The 27178-nt window shown below is 33.8% G+C and overlaps 1 protein-coding gene across 1 annotated transcript in view; it reads left to right on the top strand.

The window, feature by feature from the left end:
• Nucleotides 1-27178, top strand: part of LOC141402457 (uncharacterized) — a 130714-nt gene that overhangs the window by 7156 nt on the left and 96380 nt on the right. The gene's annotated exons all lie outside the window — the stretch shown is intronic.

The following is a 27178-nucleotide window of genomic DNA, read 5'->3' as shown; positions in this document are numbered from 1 at the left end:
AATTCTTGGTTGAAAAATATCACTATATTTCTTGATTATTGATTCGACGTCAGTAGGTTTCTCACTAAGATTGGATATTTTATTAGTACAATTGATTTGATTGATGACATTGATATTTAATTTCCGAATCCAATCACGGCCTAAAATAGGAGTATAGGTTTCTGGAACAATGAAAATTTCATCCAAAATGCACTTTCCCTCATAAGTACCACTAACCACAATTTTACCATCAGGTTTAAACATGTCTTGCGTGTACGACTTGAATGCAACATCTGTTGGTAAAAGTGGAACTTTGAGGTTAAGTTCTTTAAACTGGTTTCCGGGCAAAAATGTGAATCCTGAGCCTGTATCGATTTCAAACATAACAGGTTTACCTTGAATACCAACTGTGGCGTAGAATCGATCAGTATTTTTGGAATTATTGTGTTTTATTTCCACTATATTCAAAACACCGTATTCGATTATTTGATTTGTTGTGTTTTGTGTTGATCTTTCTCTTCTCATTCTCGCTTTCACACATACATTAACAACGTGACCGGTTTTTTTACATTCAGTGCATTTGAGGTTATATTTGTTGCATTTGCAATCTCTAGCGTAATGATTGTTTTTCCCACATCTCAAGCACAGGCCATCTAACCCCAATTCTTTAAAATCAATTTCAGGCTTTTTGAAGGGTTTATTTGATTTTCGATGTTTTGCCTTGTTCCTGTATGTCACCTTGTTGAATTCGATCGAAGTTGATTGTAAATTTTTGTGTTGAGACAGCTCTTTGGAGTTGTGTTGCGCTGCTTCCAACGCGATAGCTTTTGCTACGATGCTGTTAAAATCTGGTAATTTGTCTTGGTTTTGAAGAAGTTGCTCTCGAATACCGCTATTTTTAATCCCACGTATAAATTGTGCACGTAGAAATATGTCGGCAATAGACTTTTGGCATGAGCATACGAATTCGCAGTCGGCAATGTCCGTCCGTAATGCAGCAACGTATTCCGCAATTGACTGCTCCTCTGCTTGATACTTACTTAAAAATTGATGTTGCACTACCAGGACATTTTGTTTAGGAGACAAGTGTGCTTCAAGAAGTTTCATCAAGTCGTCATACTGCATCTCGCTGGGTTGTTTGGGTGCCGCCAAAGCCATTATGGCGTTGAAACTTTTGGGTCCTATGGAATTAAGCAATAATTTAGCACAATATTCCTTATTGCTGTGAACATTTTTCATTTTAGTGTAGTTCTCGAACCGCTGTTTATAATTACGAAAAGACTCCTTTGTCGTGTCCAATGTCTCGAAGTTTGGCACTAAGGCGATATTAGTGGCTATACTGGTCACTTGATTTGAAGAATTTCCTGATGCAGCACTACTTGAAACTCTGTCAAGAATCTGTTGTTGCAACTCCATGAAAGACTTAAATTGTTCAGCATCCATGTCGATGAGGTTATGTTGAGTAACTCGATAAAATTAATTAATTGTTTATTGCGATTGAGTCGTCGATTATTTAAATGCTTTTGATTTCCTTGAATTTAATTTAATTTTCTTCGTCGCCAAATTATTGTATATTGATCAATGAAATGAAAAGACTGTGCACGCTTATTACCATTTAAATTCAGTCTTTATTTCATGACGATCAGAATAAGAAGGGATGATATTTTACAAAATTCAATGACAGGTTACTACGAATGATAGCGTAAAGCATAATTACATGATGACAATGAAAAAGGATAGAATATGATAATGTAATTATAAGTAGTTGCCAGATTAAGTTATAATATAAACATTGTTCAATGACTTAGTTCCTGTGAACTTGATTGATCTGATGACACCATTTCGCTATTGGAATATCCCATAGATTAAATTTCTCAATCCAATCTATGCCTAGGACATTTAATGATTCCAAATTTGAAATGTAACAATCCACAATTTTTGATTTTCCTGCAACTGACACTTCTATTAGAGTTGTGTCGTTCATGAACGAACCGGTTCAAAGGAACGATTCCGTGAAAAGAACGAACGGATCCGTATCCAGCTCATTCTTTTATATCGTTCATTTAGATCCCCGATGGACGAGTTATTGCTGTCAAAACAAAACCACCACCATTAGCTTTGCATACACACAAGCAAGCAAAAAAAAAAAAACAAATGCATTGGTTTTGCAGTCAAACTCTAAACAAACGCTGCGTTAGGCAAGCAGCACATACAGCACATCTCGGTCATATCTTTCTATTGCATCATTCGTTCATCTGGTTCTTTCATATCAAAACCACCCACCACCACTACGTTCAGAAACAAAACCACCCCCATTAGCACACAATGTGTCATTCGTGAACGAACATTTTCAAACGAACGATTTGGTGAAAAGAACGACGGAGTCATATGCAGCAGAGAACGAACGACTTCAAAAGAAAATAACACAGTCAAATGTATTGTAGAACGAAAAAGAGCCAACGAACGAACTAAACGAACCGGATCACTTTGGTGAACGGAATGAAAAAGATCGATCCGCTCAATGAACGAGATTGCCCAACACTAACTTCTATTGGAAAAAGTTTTGCAAAAAATGCGAGTTTATTGCCACCTGCATCTTCGGCGGTGTCTGTGGTTTCAAATGCATCCGGCTTTCCGATTCTTTTCCACGTTGATTTAGAAATTATGGTAATGTCTGATGCCGTGTCCAACTGTAGTTTCACTTGCTTTGAATTAATACTCACTGTGACATATTTTCTTAATTCCTTGAAGTGTACTTGCTTTGTTGACAATATAGTTTTTGTATTAAATTTTGATGTATTCTTGTTGAAATTCTGATGAGTCGCACTGTTCTTCTTAGAATTTTGGTCATGATTGGTTTTGTTGTTGTTGTGATTTGGTTTGCTCTGCCTGTGCATGCTGTTGCAAAAACCATCTTTGTGACCAATCTGTTGACACTTGGTACACTTGTGCTTGGAGTAGGGACAATGTTTTGCATAATGCATATCTCCACAATACCAATATGCTGTTTTTGGTATCTTTTGTTTTTGTTGAGGCTTACCAATAATAATAAAATTAATAAACGGATTCTGATGTCACTGTCTTGTGATGATTTAATAGCACGGTTACACTACAGCTTTTTGCCGGGTTAACCCACTTCATGAGGATTTATTTGCTTAATCTGCTCAAATCTGACCAGATTTGCCATACAAAAATTAAATCCTCTCATGGCTGGGTTTATTTTAAATCCGGCACAAATCCACCCAAAATACAGTGTTGTATTCGGTATTTGTGCAAAAAAATCCAACTCTACTCAAAAAGTACCAAAGGTTGCAACTGTTTTTGCAACAGAGTTTGTCGTGTTTTACACGTTTACGATTGGTCGCATGAGATTTTATGGAGTTAATAAATCTAAAGTTATTTGGAAATCACAAAATTATTTTTTTTATTAGACACTTTTTTAACAAAAAGTACGATTGATACCATGATACAAAAATGTATCCCTGTGTGTAAAATATACCAATATGAGCAAAGAGGGGACGATATCTCATACGAGAAATTGTAAAAGTGTAACACACGACTTTATTAGTTATTTTGTATGTATACGTAAACAAACATCAGCTGACAGTTTATATCCTCGAAAAGCTAAGTGTAACCAGCAAAGATTAACCCACTGGATCTATTAAAGCCAGTGGGTTAACCTTCAATAGTGTAACCGGGGTATAAGACCAAGTATGAAAATTAAACACTTGAACTGGTCTGTAGTTAAGTCATCCAGTTTAAAAAGTTCACACTGAAGATTGACACGACTAGCGTATTCTTTAAAATCTTCATTTTCCATCTTTGTGATTTGGAGACACTTGTATCGTAGACTTACTTGTGTTTCTGTTCTGCCAAATAGTCTTGTAAGATGCTTGATTGTATCTGCCAATGAAAGTTCTTGAGGTTGTTTTGGTAACACGAAATTCTTGAATCGTTCATGAATGTGATTGGACATTTTTCTCCACAAAAGTCCTACTTTGTCTGCATCGCCCAGTGCACTTGCTTCCCTTTCGAAAATGTGTTTGAAACGATTGTACCACGATTCAAATAATAAACCACTGTCAGGCTCATAGTGAAAATCCGTCATGGAATTAGCTAAAGATTCCATGAGGTGGGCTTTTGTCACTGATGACTCTCCACCTGGAACTGATGATGAAACTGCGTTTGCACCTTGTTGTCCAGCGATGATTTGTGTGAGTTTATTTAGTAATTCCTGTTGTTGCGCAAATTGTTCCTGCTTTGCTATTTGCTCTTGCTGCTGTGCAAGTAATTTTACAATATTCGCTTGTTCCCAGCCAGCAATTGGGAGTGAGTGAGTCACTTCCTCTATCAGAAGTAATCGCATTCTGAACTTCTATTCTAGAAAATAGCGATCCTTTATCATTTTACAATAACAATTGCATTGCTATCCCTTTTTGAACTTCTTGAATAACTACCTAGTGTCAGAAAAGGAGATCGAAATTCTATTATTGCTCTTTTACACTAACAATGCTACTACTTACGACTATCGCATGGGCAGACACTTTCTCTGGTCAATGCAGACACTTCGATTGTTTACGTTCATTTGAGGCGTGTACAACCTTAAACTAATATAAGACTTTAGTCTATCTGGTGTTTATAAGGTACGGTGGTGCAGTGGTAAGCATGTTTGCTTTGCATTCTTAAGGTCATGGGTTTGATTCCCAGGCCAGGCAACATAACATTTTTAAAAGTACAAAAATTAATGAAGATGGCAATTTCATCTAAGGATAGTTCTTTAAAAACGTATGTAATTTGGAACATTAATTAGAATAGTAAAAAATAAAAATTAAAAGAATAACAACAGATAAAATGAAAAACGAGAAAAAATGTTTTTTTTTTTTCTTCACAACCAATTTTATCACTAAAAGTACTTCTAGGAAGTCTCGAAAGCGACATTCACAAGTAGTGTCGTGGACGTGGTTCATTTCTTCCCGAACAGTGTGCCTACTTCAATTAGAATGCGAGATCGCGGATGTGTATTTCTATCGCCTGGGAGTGACTGCTTCGGGTAATGGGCGATAAAAAATGCTTGGTGGGTTCCGACATGTCTAGATTTTTCTAGTGTCTGTGTTTTCAGCCGTTACAATTTTGTTAGAGACGCTGCCGTCGTATGTCTGTATGTGTGCGCTGCAAAAATGGCCTTGTACACACGCTGCGACTTTTGATGCATGCATCACCATTTTGTAGGGTTGCATTTTTTCGTAATATTGTATGAAGTGTAATTTTTGTAACAAACATGTACGATTTTAGATACCCCAACAAAATTTGACGGAAGGGGTTCTTTGCGATGACGTGATTTCATGTCATCTTTTGCATTGGTTCAAAGGAAGTCGTGGAAGATCCGATCTTTTCATTAGGATTTGAACCAATGCAAAGGAAGTCGTGAAAGATCCGATCTTTTCATCAGCATTTGTACCCATTCCATCGATCCAATAGAGATGATGTTTGTGTTTTTATTTACACACCTGTTTATTTTCATTTTGGTATGTTCCAGTACTGCAAAAATCTACTAATTTTTACTATTTTTTCCGATAACATAAAGGAAAAATTGTTATCGTAGTAAAAATAAGTAGATTCTTGCAGTTTCTGGAACAGACCAAAGTTGTTAGAACTGTCGTCGTGATGTTGTCTTACATTTCCTGCATATCAACCAACTAAAACTTCTAAACAATTGGTATTATATGAAGTCCCAACCATCGAGCTAAAAATAGAATCGGACTGCACACATTGCTATTTTAAAAGTTCCCTTGTATGTTCTAAATCTGACATAGAATGAAATCAATCAAATCTTGCTTCTTGGAATTTGAAAAAAAAAAGTCCGAAACGAAAAGGAACAAGAATCTGAAAATAAAGAAGAAACTACTTTTGGAAAGAAACAATTAAAAATAAATTAATTAAGCATAAATGGTATTTTCCATAAAAAGTCTCTCCTCCCCGTTCGTTACATTTTGTTCTTAGAGATCCCTAAAGCAAGCCGGGTTGTAGATCTCTACATATTTCCGTCACTAAACAAAAGAGTATAAATTACCAAAATGTTGTTATAAAATAACAAAATTATAAAATAAAAGTAATTTACGAAATAAAAATACTTAAAGGAGTGCATTTGGAGTCCATGTCGAAATCTGAACTGGTGGTGGGAAGATAATTGAAAAAACCTTTTGTAAGATGAAAGAATATCAGTTGCGGAGGACGGAGGAAGTAATCTTTTGCGTTGCAGCGGTGGTGATTACATTGCAATTTTGGATGTAAACTTTTGAAAAGCTAAACTGATAAATTAATTGTAGTTATTTCATGAATTCGTTTTAATTAATAAAGAGTTTTGTTTTTCATGAAAACCATATTTCAATAGAGCATTTCCATTTTCCAAACAATACATGAAAATTTCATGCCAAGGGGTTGGTGAAAATGACATGCCAAAGCATTGGTTAAAATGACATGTCAAAGCATGGGGAAAATGACGTGTCAAAGCATTGGTGAAAATGACATGTCAAATCATTGGTGGAAATGACATGCCAAAGCATTGGTGGAAATGACATGTCAACGCATTGGTTAAAATGACATGCTTAGGATCCAGAAAAGAACGTCATCTTTTGGGGTCCACGCTCATATAAAATTCATCGATGAAGATGCTAATCTGGCCCACCATGGAACTCTCCTACATTATCGAAAGTAAAAAATAAGAAAAATAAACTATACAAAATGTTTAAAAAAACTGGCAATCCTATCGATTTCACTAATTATTCGGTTATGAGATCGAAATATACTTTACTAAACAAACAACTCTATGGAAAATATATAACAAAAATAAAAAACGATTTAATACACAATCCTAAATCCTTTTATGGATTTATAAATAGTAAGCGTCGTTCTAACGTTATCCCCAAAACACTTAAATTCAAATCAATGGTTGCAACTGATGATGAAGGAATGTCTAATATATTTGCATCTTTCTTCCAAACGACATATAGTGATAAGTCACACGTTGACTCCTTTCATTATCCCTACTGTATTCCTGAATATCCCCCTATACAATTACCAACAGTTGACGTGTCTGCAGTTTTAAGTAATTTAAAAAACTTAAAATACTCTACTACTCCTGGCCCTGACGGAATACCTTCATGTATTTTAAAAAATTGTGCAGAAAATCTTGCTCTGCCTCTTTCTATCATGTTCAATAAATCTATAAATACTGGTTACTTTCCTTCAATTTGGAAGCAGTCTTTCATTATTCCGTTATTTAAGTCGGGGAGTAGAACGGATGCATCCAATTACAGAGGAATAGCTAAGTTAAATGCAATTCCAAAACTATTTGAAAAAATGATAACCGACGTTTTATCATTTCGAGTTTCATCGATTTTATCCAATTTCCAACATGGCTTCCGGAAAAATAGATCCACTATCACAAATCTTTTAGAATTAACAACGATTGTAAATGATGGATTCAGAAATCGGTTTCAGACGGACTGTATTTACACTGATTTTAGTAAAGCGTTCGATAAGGTGAATCATAAACTACTATTGTTGAAGCTATATCTTATGGGCTTCTCCACATCGTCGTTAAATTGGATAGGATCATACTTATCAAACAGAATTCAAGCTGTGAAATTGGGTAGTGCCATTTCTAACAAAATTTATGTGAAATCTGGAGTTCCCCAAGGCAGCCACCTTGGCCCAGTCTTATTTACATTGTTTATCAATGACTTGCCAAATGTAGTGAGAAACTGTAAAGTGTTAATGTACGCGGATGACGTTAAAATTTTCCACTCTTTTAATCATGAATTAGGCCAGTTAGTACTTCAATCTGATTTAGACAATTTTTATAACTGGTGTGACATTAATTTACTGGAACTGAACACCTTAAAATGCAAACATATGTCATTTTTCCGTCTTAGAAAGATACAAAGTAACTATTTTTTGAATTTTTCTAAAGTTGAACAAATAGATTCCATTCAGGACCTTGGTATTCTTTTAGACCACAGGTTGAACTTCAAGGATCACATCTCTTTGATCACATCTAAAGCATATAAAAACCTGGGATTTGTTAAGCGTTGGAGTAAGGAATTCTTAGATCCCTTAGTCACAAAGCAATTGTATATATCCTTTGTTCGCTCCAATCTGGAGTATGGATCTATTATTTGGAACCCTGCATATCCTATTCATGCTAAGATCATTGAATCTGTCCAAAAGCGGTTTCTTTTGTTTTGCCTGAGAGGTCGTGGTTGGAATTCACAAACTTTACCCTCATATGAGCATAGATTAGACCCACACGTAATTACTCACTTCTTCATATTAATTATTTTACATCCGATTATGCAAATAACGATCCACTCCGCCGTCTCCTTCTTGAATTTAACAAATTATATAATCTTATAGATCTGTCTGAAAATCGTGAGTCATTAAAAAGAAAATTAATCATATACCTTAACACATAGTTTCTACATCAACGGTTGAAATTAATTCAGTTTTTGTATATAATTAGTTAGTAGTCTAGTCTGTAAGGATTTTGTATCTATAGACTTAAGTAATAAAAAAAAAAAAAAAAAAAAAAAGATGACATGCTAGATCACTTGCACCCATGATTGAATGTCATCTTTGGCATCGAACATTTTGCTGGGTACTAATTTTAATCAATATTTTTTTTATTTAAGTACTATGTGTACCCTTTAGTTCGATTTTCAAAAAAATCACCCTTATCTCACCATTACACATTACCAGTAAGGCCAAAGTTGCACCCCAATACTCACCCTAAATCAAAAAAACACAAATTCCAGCACTATCCCTACACTCAACAACTAATTGAGTGCCATTAGGCACTTTTCGTATACTTATGGTACGTATTTCGACGACATATCTCAACCCTACACTGAAATTAATGCAAAATAATAACAGTAATCGAAATTCCAAATCTCAAGATTCCAGCCGTATCCGTTCGTCCAATTCCAAATTGTACCAAACTTAGTACCATACCAGCTCTATCCGTTAGCCCAAATCCAAATTGTACCAAATTTAGAACAATTTAGAACTTTCGTACCCATAAGTACGAATTTTCCTTCCTCAATCTAACAGGCCTACAATAATCATAATTACAAATTGCAGGATTCCACCGCTATCCGTTCACCTAAATCCAAATTTTACCAAATTTAGTACCACGTAGTACTTTTCGTACCCAAAAGTACGATTTTTTCAAAACTACCTTAATCCTAATTTTCAACTGTTATTCCAAATTTCAGGATTCTAGCTCTATTAACCCAGATATGCCCATTGCTTGATCGTGGTCATTTTAAAAGTATTTTTATATAATTTTAGAATGTGAAATAATAACAGTATGTTTATATGTTTTTTGAAAATTTTTTGAAAAAAGTGGTTTTTGAGGCCACTTTTGGACACAGGGTTTTATCATATAACTGGGAGTTATGGGACACAAAACATTTGACATATAGTCCAAAGACACCTTTTCGGCATCTAGTTAACGTTTTTTCGGAGTCTACTACGTGTATGTTTTCGTTATAAAACTATCCAATAATTAATCGGTCATAACGCAAATCATTGTAAAAACTAAGCGATAGTTGGAAACTTCGATGAACTTGACCTCAAAACTCAAAAATACTAGCTCAAAATAACGGAATCACATAATATCCCAAGAGCTACAGATGTGTACTGAGTATATCACCAAAATAAACGGTAATTTGATAAACATAACATATCAAATTAGCAAGAATTTTGTGTGTCCTATATATAGGACGTTGGGCATATCTGGGTTAATACACCCAAATGCAAGTTGTACCAAATTTAGTACCATTTAGTACTTTTCGTACCCATAAGTACGACTTTCCAAAACTTCGTGAATCCTATATTTCTACAGTAATATTAATTCCAAATATCAGGATTCCGGCTTTGTTCGTTCATCCAAATCCATATTGTACAATATTTAGTACCATTTAGTCTTCTGTTACTCATAAGTACGAACTTTTAAAACTTCCTCAATCCTACACTCCAACAGCAATCTTAATTCCAAATTTCAACTCTATCCGTTTACTAAAATCCACATTGTACCAAATTTTTTACTTTCCGTAACCATAAGTATGAATTTCCACAACTTCTTCAGTCATACACTTCAACAGCAAATTTCATCAGTGACCCTAAGTCAAATTTTGGGGAATCAAGCTCTATCCTTTCACCCAAATCAAAATAGTACTAAATTTTGTACCATTTAGTACTGTTCGTACACATAAGTACGAATTTCCAAAACTAAGTCAATCATACACTTCAACATTAATCTCAGTTACGAATTCAGTATCCCGGCTCTATCAGTTCACGCAAATCCCTATCGTACCAAATTTTGTACCATTTAGTACTTTTCGTACACATGAGTACGAATTTCCAAAACTACATCAATTTTACACTCCAACAGTAATCTCAATTTCGAATTGCAGGATTCCAGCTCTATCCGTTCACCCAAATCCCTACTGTACCAAATTTAATACCATTTAGTATTTTTCGTACACATAAGTACGAATTTCCAAAACTATCTCAATTCTTCACTCCAACAATAATCTTAATTCCAAATTTCAGGTCTCCAGTTTTATAGGTTCACCCAAATACAAATTGTACGAAATTTTGTACCATTTAATACTTTTCGTACACATAAGTACGAATTTCAAAAACTATCTCAATCCTGCACTCCAACACTAAACTTAGTTCCAAATTTTAGGATTCCATCTCTAACCGTTCAGCTAAATCCAAATTGTACCATATTTAGTACCATTTAGTACTTTTCGTACACATAAATACGAATTTGCAAAACTACCTCAGTCCTACACTCGAACAGCAATCTAAATTCCAAGTTCCAGGATTCTAGGTCTATCTGTTTACACAAATCCAATTTGTTCCAAATTTAGTACCATTTAGCACATTTCGTACCCATAAAAACGCATTTTCTAAATTACTTCCATTCCACACTCCAATAATCACCTTAATTCTAAATTACAGGATTCCAGCTCTATCCGTTCACCATATCCAAGTTGTACCAAATTTAGTACCATTTAGTACTATTCGTATCCATAAGTACGAATTTTCAAAACTACTTCCATTCTGCACTCCAAATTTATCTTAACTCCAAATTTGAGGATTCTAGCTCGATTCGTTCACCCAAATCCAAATTGTACCAAATTTAGTACCATTTAGTACTTTTCGTACACATAAGTACGAATTTCCAAAACATACTCATATCTGAATTCTACACTTCAACAGTAATATTAATTCCACATTTCAGGTTTCCACCTATATCCGTTAATCCAAATCCAAATTGTACTAAATTTAGTACTATTTAGTACTTTTCGTACACATATATACGAATTTCCAAAACCATTTCCTTATATCAGCACCACTTCCCAACTTCGATTTCCATGCCAAATTTCAAGACTCTAGCTGTATCCGTTCAAAATATGCAATTGGTACCAAATTTCGTAACTTTTAGTACTTTTCGTACACTTATATGTCGAATTTCCAAAAACCCTTTGGTACATCTTTCTAACTCTCCAGCAGTGACCCTCATTCCAAATTTCAGAGTTCCAGCTCTACCGGTTCGCCATATACAAATGGTACCATATTTAGTACCTTTTAGTACTTTTCGTACCCTTCTAGGTCGAATTTCCAAAAACCCAGCCTTATCTGACACCTTCGGACCAAGAGTGACCCTCACCCAAAATTTCAAGATTCTAGCTCCAGCCGTTTAGCCTGGGCGTTGATTATGAATCAGTCAGTCAGTCAGTGAGTCATCATTACTCAACTCTTTTATAAGTATAGATATGATACAATTGATGGGGATTACTATAACGAAGAAAGATTTAAAAATAACAAAAACAAATTTTTAATTTATTCCATCATTTACGTATAGATGGCGCCAGTGTGGGTGGCAAAGTTCGTATTCGTACACCTAGAAGCACTATATATTTGTGGTATTTGTTGTTTTCTTCTTATAGAGTGCCTTTGCTGTAGAAAAATGTAAAAATAACGATAATTTAATTAAAAATTTTGCATGAATAAAAACTCGGACGAACATCCGAAATACTTAATAAAGATGTCATAGAAACGATTAAGTATGGCAAAATTGTTCTCGAATTTTGAACGGAAATATCTAATAGCAGTCCTTCTGCAATAATATTCAAGGTCTTATATGAACATAAATGTTGTCAGCGTTCGGAAATGCAACGAAACGTAATCCGGGTTAAGGCAACGCAAAGACATGTTTTGGTTTCTACGTCGTAAAAATCGCAATTTCTGTCTTATATTTGGCACAACATGTATTGAAGTTTTAGAATAGGGTTTCGAAAATCATTTTATATCGAAAACTGTGAGAAATTATGAGGAACAATTAAACTGTAGAAGTCTTTATACTATCTCCGTGCGACTGAAAATTTACGCTTACTATCACGAGGGTTATTATTGATAAAATTGCAAAAACAATGATTTTTGTTTGTAGAAAATTATCATAGCGATCATGAATACTCACGTAGGGAGCTTCTCACGAGTGAGTTGCAGCTCACTTCTCACGTCTCGACCTATCACAAATGACAAGGGAGAAGCGAAAAAAGTGAAGAAGGGTTCACAAGTTTGAAAATTGAAAATAGTGCCGCATTTTGTGAACCCTTGAAAATATAATTTGCATTGCCATATCGTTATTTTATTTACAAATAATTTTGCAATAACTAAATTCGTAATTTTTTTATAAAACACTACTTTATTTTAAATTAAATTAATATTTCTAAAACGAAAAATAATTTTTATCAACAATCCACTTTAAAAATACTTGGTAATTGATAAAAAATATTAAATGTTTGATATGTGGCAACATCTGTAACAGCTGTTTTTTTGTTTTGACAGATACATACATACATATGCAAAAATTGTTTATTTCTGCAATTTGCAAAAAAGTGAACAAAAATCGTTTAAATGTCATTAAATGCCAAAAAGAAATGAAAATGTTTAATATTGCATTTTGAATGTTGTGCGAAACCACAAACGCTGAGGAATACAAAGAAAACCATGCAAATTTTGTGGAAGTCGTTCCATGCGATGCCAATATCTCACTGGAACTTTTGTATTAAGTATAGTACACATTGACAAGCAAAACTGACAGTCATCGAGGTCTATTTCGTGAATATCAAAGCCTAATTGAAAAATTTCTTTTATAATCTCTAAATAATACCGTAAATATTGTATTTCAAACGTTGTTAGCTAAATAAAAGTTGTTGTTTGCCGGAAAATTGTCCTTAAAGTACGTTGACTGTCAGTTTTGACTGTTAGTGTGTACTCCCCATTAGTTCAAATGAAGTTGTGAAAGATCCCATTTTCAGCATTTGGAAGGAATTTCAAGAATTGTAAATAAATACAATACGTGAAAAATCCGATCTTTTCTCCAGCAATAGGACCAATTATATGAATGCTAAGTACAATTCGTGAAATTCGGATCCTATTCAACATTTGAACCAATTTCATGGATTTTAAATACAATTTCTCAATTTTCAAGAAGGTTAACCCTGCAAAAGGCTATAATATAAACATGGCCTTATTTTATGAATTTAATCCTTCCTATTGTGGCTTGTTCGTGGAATATGCCATGCCAAGGTGGTGGTTAAGATACCATTCCACTGGGTTATTGAAGATGCCATCCAAAATGATTTGGATCTTTTAGGGGTCACAGTCTTGTAAAAAGAATGGGCGAAGGTGGTAAAAAGGTGACGTATAACTTGTACTCATGCTTGAATAGAATCTTTGGCATCGAATATTTTGCTGGGAACCTTAGCGAATAAAGAACAATACAAAGGCACTTAAGATACATATGTCACTTATGATCTTGAGTGGCCGCAAAGTTTGGAAGTACCTAAATAAAAAAAATTGTAGAAAGGTGTTGCTCTTGTGCTCTGTTCCAGAACCTGCAAGAAGCTACTATTTTTTACTACGATAACATTTTTTCCTTTATGTTATCGGAAAAAATAGTAAAAATTAGTAGATTCTTGCAGTACTGGAACAGACCAGACCATTGATTGGATCCTCTTCCATTCCTGTTTTCATCATATGATTCTGAACCGCTTCCCATATCTGAAAAATTTTGGCCAACTTCAACTCCACCTCTAAATTACGCCAAACTCGATTGAGGTCTTCCTTGCTTCATTGATACACGGATGAACAAAAGAATTTCTAATTGTTTTTTATTTGTTACCTTTAACGTAAAACACAAATAAATACAATTGATTATCATTGCAAAAGATACGCTTCTTGTCGATTTTTTCTATAAAAAATGTCCATAGTTACATTTTTTTGTTCAACTCACCTTGATTTCTGCTGTGAGAGAAAATTGCCTCACATTCTCACTTTTTTGACATTTATGATAGCTACTTTTCTCACGAACGTGAGTTTTGTTCTCCCTTATGATGTTTATAATAAGGGAGGGGGCGAGAGTGAGAAAACTCACGGCGAGATGATGTCCATGATTGGGCTGTATATTTCTTTACCAAACGGTCCTACATGAATACATAAATGTCAAAAGAATTAAGTAAATTTGCCAAGAAAGAACGTGGGGTAATCTATTGAAGAAATACATTATTTTCGGGGAAATTTTCGCCCTTAATTATCTATTTTTTCTCGTAATTTCCGATATGTCTTGACATAACAAGATTTTCGAAGCCCTATTCTTATACTTTAATACATTTTATGCCAAATATAAAACAGAACTTGCGATTTGTACGACATAGAAACCAAAAATGACTTTACGTTGCCTTAGCCGGGATTACGTTTCGTTGCATTTCCGAACGCTGACAACATTTATTTTCCTAGGAGACCTCAAATATTGTTGCAGAAGGACTGCTATTAGCTGTTTTCGTCCAAAATTCGAGAATAAAATACTATAGTTAATCGCATCTACCACATTTTTCTTAAGTATTTCGGATTTCCGTCCGAGTTTTTATTCATGCAAAATTTTTAATTAAATTATCGTTATTTTTACATTTTTCTACAGCAAAGGCACTCTATAAGAAGAAAACAACAAAAATTGGTGGTATTTTGCTTTAAAAATCCTTAAATACCACAAATATATAGTGCTTCTTTTATAATCTCTAAATAATACCGTAAATATTGTATTTCAAACGTTGTTAGCTAAATAAAAGTTGTTGTTTGCCGGAAAATTGTCCTTAAAGTACGTTGACTGTCAGTTTTGACTGTTAGTGTGTACTCCCCATTAGTTCAAATGAAGTTGTGAAAGATCCCATTTTCAGCATTTGGAAGGAATTTCAAGAATTGTAAATAAATACAATACGTGAAAAATCCGATCTTTTCTCCAGCAATAGGACCAATTATATGAATGCTAAGTACAATTCGTGAAATTCGGATCCTATTCAACATTTGAACCAATTTCATGGATTTTAAATACAATTTCTCAATTTTCAAGAAGGTTAACCCTGCAAAAGGCTATAATATAAACATGGCCTTATTTTATGAATTTAATCCTTCCTATTGTGGCTTGTTCGTGGAATATGCCATGCCAAGGTGGTGGTTAAGATACCATTCCACTGGGTTATTGAAGATGCCATCCAAAATGATTTGGATCTTTTAGGGGTCACAGTCTTGTAAAAAGAATGGGCGAAGGTGGTAAAAAGGTGACGTATAACTTGTACTCATGCTTGAATAGAATCTTTGGCATCGAATATTTTGCTGGGAACCTTAGCGAATAAAGAACAATACAAAGGCACTTAAGATACATATGTCACTTATGATCTTGAGTGGCCGCAAAGTTTGGAAGTACCTAAATAAAAAAAATTGTAGAAAGGTGTTGCTCTTGTGCTCTGTTCCAGAACCTGCAAGAAGCTACTATTTTTTACTACGATAACATTTTTTCCTTTATGTTATCGGAAAAAATAGTAAAAATTAGTAGATTCTTGCAGTACTGGAACAGACCAGACCATTGATTGGATCCTCTTCCATTCCTGTTTTCATCATATGATTCTGAACCGCTTCCCATATCTGAAAAATTTTGGCCAACTTCAACTCCACCTCTAAATTACGCCAAACTCGATTGAGGTCTTCCTTGCTTCATTGATACACGGATGAACAAAAGAATTTCTAATTGTTTTTTATTTGTTACCTTTAACGTAAAACACAAATAAATACAATTGATTATCATTGCAAAAGATACGCTTCTTGTCGATTTTTTCTATAAAAAATGTCCATAGTTACATTTTTTTGTTCAACTCACCTTGATTTCTGCTGTGAGAGAAAATTGCCTCACATTCTCACTTTTTTGACATTTATGATAGCTACTTTTCTCACGAACGTGAGTTTTGTTCTCCCTTATGATGTTTATAATAAGGGAGGGGGCGAGAGTGAGAAAACTCACGGCGAGATGATGTCCATGATTGGGCTGTATATTTCTTTACCAAACGGTCCTACATGAATACATAAATGTCAAAAGAATTAAGTAAATTTGCCAAGAAAGAACGTGGGGTAATCTATTGAAGAAATACATTATTTTCGGGGAAATTTTCGCCCTTAATTATCTATTTTTTCTCGTAATTTCCGATATGTCTTGACATAACAAGATTTTCGAAGCCCTATTCTTATACTTTAATACATTTTATGCCAAATATAAAACAGAACTTGCGATTTGTACGACATAGAAACCAAAAATGACTTTACGTTGCCTTAGCCGGGATTACGTTTCGTTGCATTTCCGAACGCTGACAACATTTATTTTCCTAGGAGACCTCAAATATTGTTGCAGAAGGACTGCTATTAGCTGTTTTCGTCCAAAATTCGAGAATAAAATACTATAGTTAATCGCATCTACCACATTTTTCTTAAGTATTTCGGATTTCCGTCCGAGTTTTTATTCATGCAAAATTTTTAATTAAATTATCGTTATTTTTACATTTTTCTACAGCAAAGGCACTCTATAAGAAGAAAACAACAAAAATTGGTGGTATTTTGCTTTAAAAATCCTTAAATACCACAAATATATAGTGCTTCTAGGTGTACGAATACGAACTTTGCCACCCACACTGGCGCCATCTATACGTGAATGATGGAATAAATTAAAAATTTGTTTTGTTATTTTTAAATCTTTCTTTGTTATAGTAATCCCTATCAATTGTATCATATTTGCATATAAAATATGGAATTATTAAAGATTTTATTAATTTTTGAAGTTTGTACGAATATGAACTTTGCATACTGTACATGTTATGATTGTTGAATGCATGTAAGTATAAATTGTTAAACCAGAATTATTGAAACAGGTAAAAATATTTGTTAATATTTCTCGACAAATGTAAATAAAAAAATTTTTGGAAAAAACATTGTTAGGTAAAAATGTATTTTCCAACATTCGGGTTATTCCATTCTACGAGATACAGGTAATAAAAATCCGACAATTACTCTTCTTTTTCTTTTGTTTTCAATTACAACAATTACTTTGTATTGATAATAATTGAAATATATATATATATAATAATTGAAATATATATATTATAATTATTGAAATATTTTTACGAAATGTTTGGCAACAAATTGAGCAACGAACGGCGTCAATATTAATTAATCCAATCGATTCAAAAAATTAAATTCTTTTTTCTGCAATTCGCATTTTGATCTTTTAAAAACACATTTGGAACATAAGCAATTCAGTTTCAACTATGAAGGCAATAAAAAACTAACAACATACTTATCAAATAAAGGAGGAAGTTTAGTCCATTTTTTTATTACATTCTTTTAAATCCATGATGTACATTATATAATTTTAACTTTCTAAATGGTATTAATAAATTAAATGATTACCCAGCAAAATTTGACGGAAGGGGTTCTTTGCGATGACGTGATTTCATGCCATCTTTTGCATTGGTTCAAAGGAAGTCGTGAAAGATCCGATCTTTTCATTAGGATTTGAACCAATGCAAAGGAAGTCGTGAAAGATCCGATATTTTCATCAGCATTTGTACCCATTCCATCGATCCAATAGAGATGATGTTTGTGTTTTTATTTACACACCTGTTTATTTTCATTTTGGTATGTTCCAGTACTGCAAAAATCTACTAATTTTTACTATTTTTTCCGATAACATAAAGGAAAAATTGTTATCGTAGTAAAAATAAGTAGATTCTTGCAGTTTCTGGAACAGACCAAAGTTGTTAGAACTGTCGTCGTGATGTTGTCTTACATTTCCTGCATATCAACCAACTAAAACTTCTAAACAATTGGTATTATATGAAGTCCCAACCATCGAGCTAAAAATAGAATCGGACTGCACACATTGCTATTTTAAAAGTTCCCTTGTCTGTTCTAAATCTGACATAGAAATCAATCAAATCTCGCTTCTTGGAATTTGAAAAAAACGTCCGAAACGAAAAGGAACAAGAATCTGAAAATAAAGAAGAAACTACTTTTGGAAAGAAACAATTAAAAATAAATTAATTAAGCATAAATGGTATTTTCCATAAAAAGTCTCTCCTCCCCGTTCGTTACATTTTGTTCTTAGAGATCCCTAAAGCAAGCCGGGTTGTAGATCCCTACATACAGTTTGTCAAGTAATTGTTTTCGAACCATGAAAACTAACATTTTTCTGTATTAATTTATGAAAAAAATTACTGATAATTGTGATAAAAATGTCGGGTTTTTTGCAAAAATTAGTTGGACGACTTATTTAAGATAAGATAGGATGTATAAATAAAAAATTAAGCCACGTAGTCCAACAAAAACTAACGAAAACCAATAAATACACGTAATGCAAGTTGTCAAATAAATGTTTTCGAAATGTAATGGAGGTTCCAATATACCCCATATTTTCGGTAAATACTTGAAAATCAGGACAATTTATGAATTTTATTTTTAATAGGGTGTAACTACTAACAAGTATAAACAATATTAGGCATCGGATATCCGTACTAGGAGGGTTACAATATGGACCAAGGGAGTACCAGGTCATATTACATGTAAACAGGGTCCTATAGGTTTTAAACCGGGAATATCTGAAAACTAAGACGTTTTATGTGTTTCTTTAGTTCACTAGGATGGATTGCCATCAACTAAAATAAATATTACCTTCAGAATAATTAAATCAGGAGGGTTGCCAGGTGTACGAATAAGGTACCAGGTTATATAAACAGTAAACAAGACCACCTGTGTCTCAAAACAGGGCACCGAAGTTTGTTGTTTCACATAAAATTAATTAGGAGATAATAACACTTCACGAAACTATAGGAAATATCGCAGTAAGAGACTAATATTGCTTAGAAATGTATGGGGTACAGATCTCGACAATGTTCAGAAATGCCTACTACGACCTATTGGACTCACTTCGTGTACTCTGCAGTACTACTGTTGCATATTTTTAAGGTGAAAATAATGCGGAGGGCAAAATAATGCTTCAGTGTTACCATGGAAGTCAAAAAAACTTGGAGAATTCCCTTGAACTGGCTCTAAACAGTTGAAATCGGATGTCCATTATAAAATCAGTATAGACTGACAATATCTTGCATATGTATTTCTAAGCGATATTTGTACTTGTATGTCATATTTTGGTTTGTTTTAGAGAATTGCCTTATCCAGTAATTCAATTTGAGTTAAATAAACAAATCTAAAGCCCTGGATATGGATTCAGGTGGTCTCATTTACTGTTTATATAACCTGGTACCTTTTTTGTACATCTGGCAACTCTCCTGATTTAATTATTATGAAGGTAATATTTATTTTAGTTGATGACAATCCATCCTAGTGAACTAAAGAAACTCATAAAACGTCTTAGTTTTCAGATATTCCCGGTTTAAAACCTATAGGACCCTGGTTACATGTAATATGATCTGGTACTCCCTTGGTCCATATTGTAACCCTCCTAGCACGGATATTCGATGCCTAATATTGTTGATACTTGTTAGTAGTTACACGCTATTAAAAATAAAATTTATAAATTGTCTTGATTTTCAAGTATTTACCGAAAATATGGGGTATATTGGAACCTCCATTACATTTCGAAAACATTTATTTGACAACTTGCATTACGTGTACTTATTGGTTTTCGTTATTTTTTGTTGGACTACGTGGGTTAATTTTTTATTTATACATCCTATCTTGTCTTAAATAAGTCGTCCAACTAATATTTGCAAAAAACTCGACATTTTTATCACAATTATCAGTAATTTTTTCATAAATTAATACAAAAAAATTTTAGTTTTCTTGGTTCGAAAACAATTACTTGACAAACTGTATTTCCGTCACTAAACAAAAGAGTATAAATTACCAAAATGTTGTTATAAAATAACAAAATTATAAAATAAAAGTAATTTACGAAATAAAAATACTTAAAGGAGTGCATTTGGAATCCATGTTGAAATCTGAACTGGTGATGGGAAGATAATTGAAAAAACCTTTTGTAAGATGAAAGAATATCAGTTGCGGAGAACGGAGGAAGTAATCTTTTGCGTTGCAGCGGTGGTGATTACATTGCAATTTTGGATGTAAACTTTTGAAAAACTAAACTGATAAATTAATTGTAGCTATTTCATGAATTCGTTTGAATTAATAAAGAGTTTTGTTTTTCATGAAAACCATATTTCAATACAGCATATCGATTTTCCAAACAAGACATTAAAATTTCATGCCAAGGGGTTGGTGAAAATGACATGCCAAAGCATTGGTTAAAATGACATGTCAAAGCATGGGTGAAAATAACGTGTCAAAGCATTGGTGAAAATGACATGTCAAATCATTGGTGGAAATGACATGCCAAAGCATTGGTGGAAATGACATGTCAACGCATTGGTTAAAATTACATGCTTAGGATCCAGAAAAGAACGTCATCTTTTGGGGTCCACGCTCATATAAAATTCATCGATGAAGATGCTAAAAAGATGACATGCTAGATCACTTGCACCCATGATTGAATGTCATCTTTGGCATCGAACATTTTGCTGGGTTTTCATTCCCTCCATCACTACTATTTTTTGCAACACCGCTAAAAAAATGGTGATGCATGCATCAAAAGTCGCAGCGTGTGTACAAGGCCAATGATGAAATTTCCCACGTTGCTATGGTGTGTCCCAGCAAAATGTTCGATGCCAAAGATGACATTCAATCATGGGTGCAAGTGATCTAGCATGTCATCTTTTTAGCATCTTCATCGATGAATTTTATATGAGCGTGGACCCCAAAAGATGACGTTCTTTTCTGGATCCTAAGCATGTCATTTTAACCAATGCGTTGACATGTCATTTCCACCAATGCTTTGACACGTCATTTTCCCCATGCTTTGACATGTCATTTTCACCCATGCTTTGACATGTCATTTTAACCAATGCTTTGGCATGAAATTTTCATGTCTTGTTTGGAAAATGGAAATGCTGTATTGAAATATGGTTTTCATGAAAAACAAAACTCTTTATTAATTCAAACGAATTCATGAAATAGCTACAATTAATTTATCAGTTTAGTTTTTCAAAAGTTTACATCCAAAATTGCAATGTAATCACCACCGCTGCAACGCAAAAGATTACTTCCTCCGTTCTCCGCAACTGATATTCTTTCATCTTACAAAAGGTTTTTTCAATTATCTTCCCATCACCAGTTCAGATTTCAACATGGACTCCAAATGCACTCCTTTAAGTATTTTTATTTCGTAAATTACTTTTATTTTATAATTTTGTTATTTTATAACAACATTTTGGTAATTTATATTTTTTGTTTAGTGACGGAAATATGTAGGGATCTACAACCCGGCTTGCTTTAGGGATCTCTAAGAACAAAATGTAACGAACGGGGAGGAGAGACTTTTTATGGAAAATACCATTTATGCTTAATTAATTTATTTTTAATTGTTTCTTTCCAAAAGTAGTTTCTTCTTTATTTTCAGATTCTTTTTCCTTTTCGTTTCGGACTTTTTTTTTCAAATTCCAAGAAGCGAGATTGATTTCATTCTATGTCAGATTTAGAACAGACTAGGGAACTTTTAAAATAGCAATGTGTGCAGTCCGATTCTATTTTTAGCTCGATGGTTGGGACTTCATATAATACCAATTGTTTAGAAGTTTTAGTTGTTTGATATGCAGGAAATGTAAGACAACATCACGACGACAGTTCTAACAACTTTGGTCTGTTCCAGAAACTGCAAGAATCTACTTATTTTTACTACGATAACAATTTTTCCTTTATGTTATCGGAAAAGTAGTAAAAATTAGTAGATTTTTGCAGTACTGGAACATACCGAAATGAAAATAAACAGGTGTGTAAATAAAAACACAAACATAATCTCTATTGGATCGATGGAATGGGTACAAATGCTGATGAAAAGATCGGATCGTTCACGACTTCCTTTGCATTGGTTCAAATCCTAATGAAAAGATCGGATCTTTCACGACTTCCTTTGAACCAATGCAAAAGATGACATGAAATCACGTCATCGCAAAGAACCCCTTCCGTCAAATTTTGCTGGGGTGTGTTGAGCTGAAAGAAAATTGTTGTATATGTGAGACTGCAAACTGTTGTTTGTGCGAGTGTTGATCGCAGAAGATTTCTTGAAAATTCTTGTTAGAATATTCCTGATGAACTTGCGCCTGTGCGTTTTGATGTTTTCCTTGAAAATCTTCTTGCCACAACTTTTATTGTGTGCGATGTCTTGATATTATTACGCAGCCTTGTTGAAAGTTCTGATGAAATTGTGAAATTCCTTTTGTTACTGAGTGCTGTTTTCAATTCACAATCCTCGTCCTCGTCGCCAAATTGTTAGCGAGAATGATACATATTTGTTCCAAAATCCTCGTCGCCAAATTGTTAGCGAGAATGATACATCTTTGTTCCAAAATCCTCGTCGCCAAATTGTTAGCGAGAATGATACATCTTTGTTCCAAAATCCTCGTCGCCAAATTGTTAGCGAGAATGATACATATTTGTTCCAAAATCCTCGATTGATTAAAAGACGATGTTTAAACATAACAATCAATTCATTTATTGAATAAAACTTTAAGTTGTTTTATGAGTTGAAATAAAGTATTAATTATGAAGAACAATGAAATATGACGAAATATGTACAGATGAGATGTCTATTAATTGGTGGTTGCAAAGTAACTAACTGACTGTGTACTGACCATGGCCCAATTATAAAGGTCCTCTCCATGATACAATTACTTAGGTAGAAACCATGGTACAATAAGAAAGGTAGATGCATTGGCGAATTGCTACAACAAAGCAACTTTTTTTGTAATGTAAACGGTCTCTTGTTGTCTCTTTTTATCGCTTGTGTTTGTCTATAAAGTGTAGACATGCTATCTCTTACTTACCAAATCATATGGTTTTTTGTTTTGATTTTTCATGGCGAATTCCTAGTTTTTTGACGTTTTAGATTCGATCAGCTGGGCTGAGGCATCTACCTTTCTTATTGTACCATGGGAGAAACATCGGCGAATTGCTACAACAAAGCAACTTTTTTTGTAATGTAAACTGTCAAAATTTTCACCAAATGGTTTCTTGTTGTCTCTTTTTATCGCTTGTGTTTGTACAGTGAATTGAACACATGCTATCTCCTCTTACTTACCGAATCATATGTTTTTTTGTTTTGATTTTTCATGGCGAATTCCTAGTTTTTTGACGTTTTAGATTCGATCAGCTGGGCTGAGGCATCTACCTAAGTAATTGTACCATGGTCCTCTCTCAAAAACAAATGATTTTGATTTGAGCTGTCAAAATTCGTATTTGTCATTTGAATTCGCTGTGAGGTAGAGAAATGTCAAACTGTAGAGGAACAGGTAGATGTATATCAAAAAAGAAAACAAATCAACTTTATGTTGTACACGTAAAATGACAACATTTGCTGTGTTTTGTATTAGAATTTAATTTAATATAACATAAGGTGTGTTCGTTTACTCAACAATTTGTACAAATTTGTATAAGTTCAGTAACTTCTTGTAATCGGCTAAGTTCTTTTGCATTGTACTGTAGAATAAACGAACAACATCCAGTAACAATTTGTAAACATTTTGAATAAACGAACACGCATATATTTTGGCAGTTAAAGATCGATCAGCTGGTATTTTCTGTTAGGTCAATCAAAAATAACTGCGTCAACAACTTTTTCTCGGAAAATGTTATGTATGCATCTACCTTAATTGACAATAAAGAAATTCGCCTCAAACATATTCCGTGTCGGCGAAAACAAAATCTTCGCCTTTGTTTATGAATTTTGACATTTCAAATCTTTGTTTTTGTTTGAATTCGCTTGAGAGAGGACCTGTATAAAAAAAACGAAATTTAAAATCCATGATCTTTGACATATTGAAACAAATGTCCCTTATAACATTTTAATGAGCTATTGAATAATTTAAGGTCAGATGGCAAAGTATTGAAAATTCGAGCAACTCTCAAATGGAAAGACTTCTCCAGACAATGGTCTACTAAAACTAAACAGCTTTAACAAAGAAAAAGGAGTTTGCTTTTTAACTACTTTATAAAAGAACAACATAGATCTTATACCGACAAATTCAACAAAAGAACAACCAAGAAATTCTTTGACACAGTGTTCGAAAATAAACACTATAATATCGTACCGTTCCGTTCTGTACCGTACCAAGGTGGATAGGTACTCTACGATAGTGTACCGCTCCGGAGCACAAACACTAAAAAATATTTTAGTGATACTGTACCGGGACACAACGATAATCGTAGTGTACCGCATGCCGGAGCACTAAAAATCGTAGTGCTCCGACTGCGGAGCACTAAAAATCGTAGTGTTCCGACTGCGGAGCACTAAAAATTTTAGTGTTCCGACTGCCGGAGCACTAAAAATCGTAGTGCTCCGACTGCGGAGCACTAAAAATTTTAGTGCTTCGACTGCGGAGGACTAAAAATTTTTGTGTTCCGACTGCCGGATCACTAAAAATCATAGTGCACCACGCGTTGGAACACTAAAAAATAATAAAGGTATTATGTTTTCTTAGGAAAATTAAATATTTGGTTAAATTTGATCAAATAAAAATTAAGATAAACTGTTACATCCATGTATGTTTAAATTAGTTAAACACATTGCGAAATATGGTCAAAATTATGAAAAAATAATATTTAGTTTTTGTGGAATGAAGCAGAAAGATCGTTGTGCCGGAGCACTAAAAATCGTTTTGTACCACGTTTTGAAACTATAAGGTAATGAACCATACATTAATTTATTATGATTTCTGAGGAAATTAAATATTATATATATGGTAACATGGGGCGCCTTCGCCACTGGGGGGGCTACGCCAGCGCCGATTTTCTCGCAAAATACATGTGCTAGAAAAATCCGTTAAAGACAAAATTGTGAGTTTAATGAAGGTCTATCATCTCCCAAAAGTTGGCAGTTGTGTCATAGCTATGATAGCGGACGCACGCGGCTTTGTGTTTTCAGTGTAGTGGGAAAAATTATTATGGTAGATATTTTTTGTGATATCTTCCTTATCTCTTGTGATATCAAAAACACATTTTATACCGTTAGAAGACAACTCTTGAAGAATATAAATCCCAATAATTCGCATGAAAAAAGCCATTGCAAATGTTAATATAGCAATTTTATGAAATATGTAAGGGGTGGGGCGCCTACGCCATGATAGGGGCGTGGTGGGTTAATGTTAGAAATTTGTCATGTTTAACTTTAATTCTTTATACCATAGATGTACCACACTATAATGTGAAATTAAAATCAAATATTATCCTAAATGTATCTTGTTTTAGTCATATTATGATTTTTGCACCTAAATTCAAGGTACCTACTTCAATTAACCGCCAGAGGCGGTTACTTGTTGTGATTTTAAAATCAGTTTTGATTATTCAATAGAAAACATGTTCCTTTTTTGAATAATGTTAATATTTAAGGAAGAAGTATGGTAAATTACAGTTTTAGAGTCCGTTGGATAATGTTCAATATCGATGGCGAAGCTGCCCCATTGGTGGGGAGGCTTCGCCACTTTTTAGACATTTTGTAAATTCTCAAAAATAATATTTTAAAAACAAAATTATAACCATTTATATATCAAAACTTATAGCCAATATATGCTAATATTTGTACCAAAAATAATATTTGAAAAAACTTTAACGATGTCGCTATGAGAACATTTTGAACAAAAACGTGGCGAAGGCTCCCCATGTTACCATATATATATATATTTTTAATAAATAAAAATTAAAAGAAAATGTGAAAAACATCTGATTTGGTTTTTGGACAATGGAGCACTAAAAATCGTAGTGTTCCGACTGTCGGATCACTAAAAATTGTAGTGTTCCGACCGCCGGATCTCTAAAAATCGAAACAATGGATCAATAAAAATTGTAGTGTTCGGTTGTGGAGCACTAAAACTCGTAGCGTACCAAGAGCCAAAACGCTAAAAATAACGTTAAAGTAATCGTCTGTTTATTATAATTTATGAGGGAAATTAAACATTTTATGTTTTTAGGATAAATAAATACATATTAATAAATAAAAATTACAAGTAAATGTGTAAAATATCTGATTTGATTTTTGGACTATGGAGCACTAAAAATCGTAGTGTTCCGACTGCCGGATCACTAAAAATCGTAGGGTTCCAACTGCCGGATCACTAAAAATTTTAGTGTTCCGACTGCCGGATCACTAAAAATTGTAGTGTTCCGACCGCCGGATCTCTAAAAATCGAAACAATGGATCAATAAAAATTGTAGTGTTCAGTTGTGGAGCACTAAAAATCGTATTGTTTCTACCGCAGGATCACTAAAAATCGTAGTGTTCCGATTGCCGGATCACTAAAAATTGTAGTGTTCCGACCGCCGGATCTTTAAAAATCGAAACAATGGGTCAATAAAAATCGTAGTGTTCGGTTTTGGAGCACAAAAATCGTAGTGTTCCTACTGTGCTCCGCAGCCGAACACTACGATTTTTATTGATCCTTTGTTTCGATTTTCAGAGATCCGGCAGTCGGAACACTAAAATTTTTAGTGATCCGGCAGTCGGAACACTACCACATTTAGTGCTCCGCAGCCGAACACTACGATTTTTATTGATCCTTTGTTTCGATTTTTAGAGATCCGGCAGTCGGAACACTAACATTTTTAGTGATCCGGCAGTCGGAACACTACGATTTTTAGTGCTCCGCAGCCGAACACTACGATTTTTATTGATCCATTG

Source organism: Musca autumnalis, unplaced genomic scaffold (assembly GCF_047663935.1).
Source record: "Musca autumnalis isolate F117 unplaced genomic scaffold, ASM4766393v1 scaffold_4, whole genome shotgun sequence".
In the NCBI taxonomy this organism is placed as follows: domain Eukaryota; kingdom Metazoa; phylum Arthropoda; class Insecta; order Diptera; family Muscidae; genus Musca; species Musca autumnalis.
Note: the sequence above shows the minus strand (reverse complement) of the source record. Positions and strands in the feature narration are given on the sequence as shown.